At 39.2% G+C, this 9,082-nt stretch overlaps 1 protein-coding gene across 3 annotated transcripts in view; it reads right to left on the minus strand.

The window, feature by feature from the left end:
* Window positions 1-5,327, minus strand: part of LOC141094764 (uncharacterized) — a 169,140-nt gene extending 163,813 nt beyond the window's left edge. For 2 of the 3 annotated variants that reach the window (XM_073580697.1, XM_073580696.1), the window contains exons 1-2: window positions 5,169-5,327; window positions 4,793-4,874 (exon numbers count right to left, since the gene is read on the minus strand). The gene's annotated coding sequence lies outside the window, so the exon portion shown is untranslated. Of the gene's footprint in view, window positions 1-4,792; window positions 4,910-5,168 lie in introns of those variants that run through there. The other variant, XM_073580695.1, reaches the window with a different exon arrangement.
* Window positions 5,328-9,082: the final 3,755 nt, after the last annotated feature.

The raw sequence follows: 9,082 nt of genomic DNA on the forward strand, positions 1-9,082 counted from the left end.
AGCCTATCTAGATGCACAGGACCTTAAGGGTATGTGCACACATTGCGGATTTGTGTGCGGATTTTTCCACGCGGAATCCGCAGGTCAAAATTCCTGCATTTTACCTGCGGATTTACTGCAGATTTCTAGTGGATTTTGTACGGATTTCGGCTGCGTTTTTACACCTGTGAATTCCTATAATGGAATGGGTGTAAAAACGCTGCGGAATCCGCACAAAGAATTGACATGCTGCGGAAAATAAACCGCTGCATTTCCGCGCGGAATATTCTGCATCATGTGCACAGTGGTTTTTATCTTCCATAGGATAACATGGTACTGTACACCACTTGGAAAACTGCTGCAGATCCGCAGGGCCAAATCCGCTTCGGATCTGCACACAAATCCGCAACGTGTGCACATACCCCAATAGGTACGGGTACCCATTTCAAGTTCCAAAGCAGTAAGGAGCTTTTGTCACAGGCATAAAGCAGTGCACTAGGGCATTAAAGGCCCTATATACTGTTCTTGCACAGGAACCTTCTACTGTCTGTGTCTGCCATTGGGGATACCACATACTGTATGTTCTTGTTACTTACTAGTTTGTGATATTAACTTTTAAAAGTACATAAAAACCGTGATTTAAAAAAGTGTATTAAAAATGTGATTGTTTAACATTATTTTTTTTGCTATTTAAATCTCTTGACTTATTTTACCTTTAGCTTACAGTTGCATAAAAATGCACTGGTATGTAGAGATGTATTTCTATGTACCAGCACAATATGCCTGCAAAGAAGAAGAATACCATGCTAGTTTGTGATTTTGACTCTCAAGGAACAGAAAGAAAGCAAATGAATCATATTAAAGCATCCACTGAGTATAGAGAGACACAGAGGGTCCTTTCCCTCGATATCCTGAAAAAGGGAATCTACAAAAGAGGAAAGTAAAATGATCAAAGCAGCGTCCGAGAAACCGTCTTTTTGACTAAGCCTTCCTCCATCCTTGGACCCTGTGCAGTTGAATCGGCAGCACATGCGTTATGTCTGCCCGGGTGACTTAGAAATCCTGCAATGAACGGGGGAAGACAGAAGAAACTTCCCCCCCAAGGATCAACATTGTTTTCCAATATATTATCTATTTTTATTAATGTTTTTTTGGGGGTCAGTACTTTGAGACCTCCCAGAATACTCATCTCAAGTCAAAGTAAAATTTTATATAGAAGACATCGACAAATTGTAACAATACAATTTAGGTATTTTCACAATGCAGGTATGATTTTGAAAATTTAAGAAAAAAAAACTACCAAAACGAATCTCTGCTGAAAGTTTCAAATCTAAAATGAAACTTTCCAATGACCCAAAAAGTTTACAAGATTGCCATGTAATACAATAGTATAACCAGAAGATGGCAGCAGAGTGACAGAAAATTGGTCATATAGCCCCATACAGATGTCACTTCTGATGTGACATTTCCTACAGATTCCTGGCCATTTTTACGAGTTATGCGGCAACATTAAAAAAAAAAAAAAAAAAAAAAACCCAACACTTCCATTACTCATCACGGGAATCATTTACGCATTGCATTTGCTGAGTCAGTAAATCCACTGAGCAGAACTGACACCGTCGTGACTTCCAGCTGCTGCATGATGTGATCACAAGCGAGCAGCCTAATTATACTGTCTGGGAATTAACAAGAGATAAACATATGCTGATCACAACACTGACACAGTGCCGCCAACAACCCCAAATACTGCACAGCCCCAGAGGATCCCACCACAAACAGTCCAAATTACTGGCCATTGAGGAGGGCAGTACTATAGTAGTTCTCTTATCATACAGAGGGAGCAGTATAAGAGGTGGAAGTAAAGACAAATGGGCAATGGTGCAAAATTTGGTCCTGGCCCTCCATCAGCACGTTGGTCAGATGTACTGACCCTGGCAGAATTCTAGATCCTATAATGACAAATGTGTTCAAAAAGACTACAGACAAAATATATAAATCTTATAGAAAACATGGCAATTAGATAATTTTCTAAGCAATACTTGTAAATAGTGGTCATACAGTCAGGGCCAGTTTTAGGCAAAGTGGAACCCTAGGCAAAGTTAAAGATGGGGCCCCAAATGCTAATATATTGCACATCACACAGAAGCATTTCTGTTGTATTTACATGCGCTGAATTCAGGCCGCTAAATGAGTATGATCAACAATATTGAAGTATCCCGGCATCTTTACACCAACTGAGAAAGAATGATGGGGACAGAACAGTCACTATTAGATCAATCTGTCCCCGTACAGTATCATGTTATCAGCAGCACATCTACAGTTTACACAGGTGATGTGCTGCTGAGAACAATGATTTTTGTTCCGGCATAAACAATCCAATCACTCGATGAATAGGCAGCATTTTTCTTGTTTAGTATAATACACCCCATAGTCCTCCATATATTATAATGTGTACCACAGTACTCCATATTGTAAAATGCACACCCCATAGTCCTCCATATAATATAATGTGCCTCTTAGTCCTCCATATAGTATAATACACTCCTCAGTCCTCCATATAGTATTATACACTTCCCATAGTCCTCCATATATTAAAATACACTGCTCAGTCCTCATCATAGTATAATGCACTCTCCATAATCCTCCACATAGTATAATACACTCCTCATAGTGCTCCATATAGTATAATGCACCGCCATAGTCATCCATGTAGTACAATTCACTTCCCATAGTATAATGCACCCCATAGTTCTTCATATAGTATAATGTATTCCCCATAGTCCTCAATACAGTATAATGCAGCCCACATATAGTATAATGCAGCTACCCCATAGATCATAATGCAGCCACCCCACAGAGTATAATGCAACCACCCCACAGAGTATAATGTAACCTCCCCCATATAATACAATGCAGCTCCCCTCATATAGTATAATGTAGCCCCCTCATAGAGTATGATGCAATCACCCTCATAGAATATAAGTATAATACAGCCCCCCATAGAATATAATGTAGCCCCGAATAGAGTATAAAACAGCCCACCTCCCCACAGAATATAATGTAGCCTCATCAAAGAGTATGATGCAATCCTCCCTCATAAAATCTAATACAGCCCCCCATAGAATATAATGCAGCCCCCATAGAATAAAATACAGCCCACCTGCCCATAGTATATAATGTAGCTCCCCATAGAATTTAATGCAGCCCCCTATAGTATATAACATAGCCTCCCCCATAGAATATAATGTATAATGTACCCCCATAGTATATAACACAGCCACATAGTACTGTATATAGCATAGCATAGCCTCCCCCATAGAATATAATATACCCCCCATAGTATATAACACAGGCTCCCCCATAGAATAAAATATACCCTCCAATAGTATACAAGACAGCCCACATAGTATATAGCACAGCTCACATAGTATATAACACAGCCATAGTATATAGCACAGCCCACATAGTATATAACACAGCCATAGTATATAGCACAGCCCACATAGTATAGAGCACAGCCCTCATAGTATATAGCACAGCCCTCATAGTATATAGCACAGCCATAGTATATAGCACAGCCCACATATTATATAGCACAGCCCTCATAGTATATAGAACAGCCCACATAGTATATAGCACAGCCCTCATAGTATATAGCACAGCCCTCATAGTATATAGCACAGCCATAGTATATAGCACAGCCCACATAGTATATAGCATAGCCCTCATAGTATATAGCACAGCCCACATAGTATATAACACAGCCCTCATAGTATATAGCACAGCCAGCATAGTATAACACAGCCATAGTATATAGCACAGTCCGCATAGTATATAGCACAGCCCTCATAGTGTATAGCACAGTCCTCATAGTATATAGCACAGCCCGCATAGTATATAGCACAGCCCGCATAGTATATAGCACAGCCACATAGTATATAGTACAGCTCTCATAGAATATAGCACAGCCACATAGTATATAGCACACAGCCCTCATAGTATATAGGACACAGCCCTCATAGTATATAGCAGAGCCTACATTCCCCCCCCCTGAGAATGGCCCCACAGTCCAGTACTCCCTTTTATAGTAAAAAATAACAAAAAAAAACACACTCCTCACCTCTCCTCGTGCCCGCGCTGCTTCCGACCCTGTCTCAGCAGCTACTCTGCCTGGCACACATTGAGTGCGTGATGACATCATTGCACACCTGCAGTGTCAGAGGCAGAGTGGGGAATGATGGGAGAGGGAGTGTCATGTGACGCGCTCTCCTCCATTATTGCATTGAACTGTATCGGCAGACACCGCTATAGTTCAATGCGGTGGCGGGGGGAGTCAGTGCTGGCGGCAGGTGGGCCCCCCTGCCTCACGGGCCCCATAGCAGCTGCATGATGTGCCACTAGCTGGGGGCCCCTGGTCTGCCGGCCCTTAACGCCGACCCTGCATACAGTTACCAAATAACAAATATCACCATAGTGTTAATGTACAAGTCAGCTATAACTACACTAATATGTTTATAACAAACCACATAAGAGATAAATAATGGCAAATAATGACCATATATTATCACCACATAGTTTGTCAGTATAAACACCTTTACGCAACAAAATCCACCATACCAACACCAATATACCAATAATACCTCCACATCATGACCAGACACAATATTACCATCATAGTAACTGAATAATACCGCCATACTGATCATTATCAAAAGCCACAATACTAATATTACTACCAGTGACAGTTATATACAGGAGCTCTGTAGATGGTTTAAGTACAGTATATGCAGTAAAGGTCAATCCAGTAACTCACCAGTCAATTGAAGCAATTCATTTTCACTTTCCTTCTTTATCCGGCGCAGATGGCTATGAATTCTTCCAGCCAGAATTCGTCTCTGCAGAAAGTAACAAACAGACATCTTAGCCTGATCACGTCTACAGCCCCCTCCAACTTTTACACTGCACCAGATGACGAAGAAAAGTGCTATAGTGCTGCATTGGTGACCTGTACAGTAACAGTATCTCCAAAATCAAAATATATTGCAGTAGTGCTGTTTCCCTTTGTGACCATCTCGCAGTAGAAATGTCCCCCTTTGTGGCCCTCATACAATATTAAACAAGCGCTTCTACTCCCATCAACATTTTTATCCTCTTAATATATTGCATATTATACAGCACTGTGTACTTACAATTGCTCTTGCTCATTTTGCCTTTCCACCCAGCTAATTCTTCTCTTTTCCATTATGTCTATGGCATCTCGTAATTAAAAACAGACTAGGTGAATCCTTCTAAGCTCTATGTAGAAACAAGATTAATTTTCCCTGTGTGAGTCATCAGTCACTGCAAACTTCAACGGCATGGGAGAGGGGCAGAGCAGCTGAGATAGGAGTTGAAGAGGAATGATTTATGCGGGAACAAGAGACCTCCTGTTTCTACAAAGAGCAGAGAAAAGAGAAGAATTAACTGAGCAAAAAGGCAAAATGAGCAAATGAGCAATTGTAAGTGATGAAAGTACTTCTTTAAGACGTCTTGCCTTTTACAACTACCATACAATAGTAAAATTCCTCTTTGTGCTCCGATACAGTAGTAATGTCAACAGTAAAGTCCCTTCCTCCAAAGTTCAACAATACAGTAATAATGTACCCCATTTCTGCCCCCCCCTTCAGGGTAGGTACGCTGCGTCCAATGACCATGTGCACCTACCTTTACAGTAATACAGTTAGGTCCATATGTATTTGGCCAGAGACAACATTTTCTAATTTTGGTTCTAGACATTACCACAATGAATTTTAAACAAAACAATTCCGATGCAGTTGAAGTTCAGACTTTCAGCTTTCATTTGAGGGTATCCACATTAAAATTGGATGAAGGCTTTAGGAGTTTCAGCTCCTTATCATGTGCCAACCTGTTTTTAAAGGGACCAAAAGTAATTGGACAATTGACTCCAAGGTTATTTCATGGACAGGTGTGGGCAATCCCTTCGTTATGTCATTCTCAATTAAGCAGATAAAAGAGTTGATTTGAGGTGTGGTGCTTGCATTTGGAAGGTTTTGCTGTGAAGGAAACCAATGGTCAAAGGAGCTCTCCATGCAGGTGAAACAAGCCATCCTTAAGCTGCAAAAACAGAAAAAACCCAGCCGACATTAGGAGTGGCAAAATCTCCAGCTTGGTACATCCTGAGAAAGAAAGAAAGCACTGGTGAACTCATCAATGCAAAAAGACCTGGGCGCCCACGGAAGACAACAGTGGTGGATGATCACAGAATAGTCTCCATGGTGAAGAGAAACCCCTTCACAACAGCCAACCAAGTGAACAACACTCTCCAGGAGGTAGGTGTATCAATATCCACATCTACCATAAAGAGAAGACTGCATGAAAGTAAATACAGAGGGTTCACTGCACGGTGCAAGTCACTCATAAGCATCAAGAATAAAAAGGCTAGACTGGACTTTGCTAAAAAACATCTAAAAAAGCCAGCACAGTTCTGGAAGAACATTCTTTGGACAGATGAAACCAAGATCAACCTCTACCAGAATGATGGAAAGAGAAAAGTATGGGGAAGGCATGGTACAGCTCATGATCCAAAGCATACCACATCATCTGTAAAACATGGCGGAGGCAGTGTGATGGCTTGGGCATGCATGGCTGCCAGTGGCACTGGGTCACTAGTGTTTATTGATGATGTGACACAGGACAGAAGCAGCTGAATGAATTCTGAGGTATTCAGAGTCATACTGTGTGCTCAGATCCAACCAAATGCAGCCAAACTGATTGGTCATCGTTTCATACTACAGATGGACAATGACCCAAAACATAAAGCCAAAGCAACCCAGAAGTTTATTAAAGCAAAGAAGTGGAATATTCTTGAATGGCCAAGTCAGTCACCTGATCTCAACCCAATTGAGCATGCATTTCACTTGTTAAAGACTAAACTTCAGACAGAAAGGCCCACAAACAAGCAGCAAATGAAAACCACCGCAGTGAAGGCCTGGCAGAGCATCAAAAAGGAGGAAACACAGCGTCTGGTGATGTCCATGAGTTCAAGACTTCAGGCAGTCATTGCCAACGAAGGGTTTTCAACCAAGTACTAGAAATGAACATTTTATTTACAATTATTTAATCTGTCCAATTACTTTTGGTCCCTTTACAAACAGGGTGGCACATGTTAAGGAGCTGAAACTCCTAAACCCTTCATCCAATTTTAATGTGGATACCCTCAAATGAAAGCTGAAAGTCTGAACTAGTTATATTCTTGCACATAGGAGCAGTATTATAGTAGTTATATTCTTGTACATAGGAGCAGTATTATAGTAGTTATATTCTTGCACTTATGAGCAGTATTATAGTAGTTATATTCTTGTACATAGGGGCAGTATTATAGTAGTTATGTTCTTACACATAGGGGGCAGTATTATAGTAATTATATCCTTGTAGAAAGGGGCAGTAGTATAGTAGTTATATTCTTGTACATAGGGAGCAGTATTATAGTAGTTATATTCTTGTACATAGGGGCAGTATTATAGTAGTTATGTTCTTATGCATAGGGGCAATATTATAGTAGTTATATTCTTGTACATAGGGGCAGTATTATAGTAGTTATATTCTTGTACATAGGAGGCAACATTATAGTAGTTATATTCCTGTACATAGGGGCAGTATTATAGTAGTTAAATTCTTGTACATAGGGGCAGTATTATAGTAGTTATATTCTTGTAGATAAGGGCAGTATTATAGTAGTTATGTTCTTGTACATAGGGAGCAGTATTATAGTAGTTATATTCTTGTACATAGGGGCAGTATAATAGTAGTTATGTTCTTATGCATAGGGGGAGTATTATAGTGGTTATATTCTTGTACGTAGGATGCAGTATTATAGTAGTTATATTCTTGTTCATAGGGGCAGTATTATAGTAGTTATGTTCTTATACATAGGGGGCAGTATAATAGTAGTTATATTCTTGTACATAAGGGCAGTATTATAGTAGTTATATTCTTGTACATAGGGGCAGCATTATAGTAGTTATGTTCTTACACATAGGGGGCAGTATTATAGTAATTATATCCTTGTAGAAAGGGGCAGTATTATAGTAGTTATATTCTTGTACATAGGGAGCAGTATTATAGTAGTTATATTCTTGTACATAGGGGCAGTATTATAGTAATTATATTCTTGTACATAGGAGGTAGTATTATAGTAGTTATATTCTTGTACATAGGGGCAGTATTATAGTAGTTATGTTCTTATACATAGGGGGCAGTATTATAGTAGTTATATCCCTGTAGAAAGGGGCAGTATTATAGTAATTATATTCTTGTACATAGGGGCAGTATAATAGTAGTTATGTTCTTATGCATAGGGGCAGTATTATAGTGGCTATATTCTTGTACGTAGGATGCAGTATTATAGTAGTTATATTCTTATACATAGGGGGCAGTATAATAGTAGTTATATTCTTGTACATAAGGGCAGTATTATAGTAGTTATATTCTTGTACGTAGGGGCAGCATTATAGTAGTTATATTCTTGTATGTAGGAGGCAGTATTATAGTAGTTATATTATTGTACATAGGGGGCAGTATTATAGTTGTTATATTCTTGTACATAGGGGCAGAAATATAGTAGTTATATTCTTATATAGGGGCAGTATTATAGTAGTTATATTCTTGTACATAGCAGTATTATAGTAGTTATTTTCTTGTACATAGGGGCAGTATTATACTAGTTATATTCTTGTACATAGGAGGTAGTATTATAGTAGTTATATTCTTATACATAGGGGCAGTATTATAGTAGTTATATCCTTGTAGAAAGGGGCAGTATTATAGTAGTTATATTCTTGTACATAGGGAGCAGTATTATAGTAGTTATATTCTTGTATATAGGGGCAGTATTATAGTAGTTATATTCTTGTACATAGGGAGCAGTATTATAGTAGTTATATTGTTGTACATAGGGGCAGTATTATAGTAGTTATATTCTTGTACATAGGGGCAGTATAATAGTAGTTATGTTCTTATGCATAGGGGCAGTATTATAGTAGTTATATTCTTGTACGTAGGAGGCAGTATTATAGTAGTTATATTCTTGTACATAGGGGCAGTA

This window comes from Dendrobates tinctorius, unplaced genomic scaffold (genome assembly GCF_039654945.1).
Source record: "Dendrobates tinctorius isolate UK_male_01 unplaced genomic scaffold, ASM3965494v1 ptg000065l, whole genome shotgun sequence".
Classification (NCBI taxonomy): domain Eukaryota; kingdom Metazoa; phylum Chordata; class Amphibia; order Anura; family Dendrobatidae; genus Dendrobates; species Dendrobates tinctorius.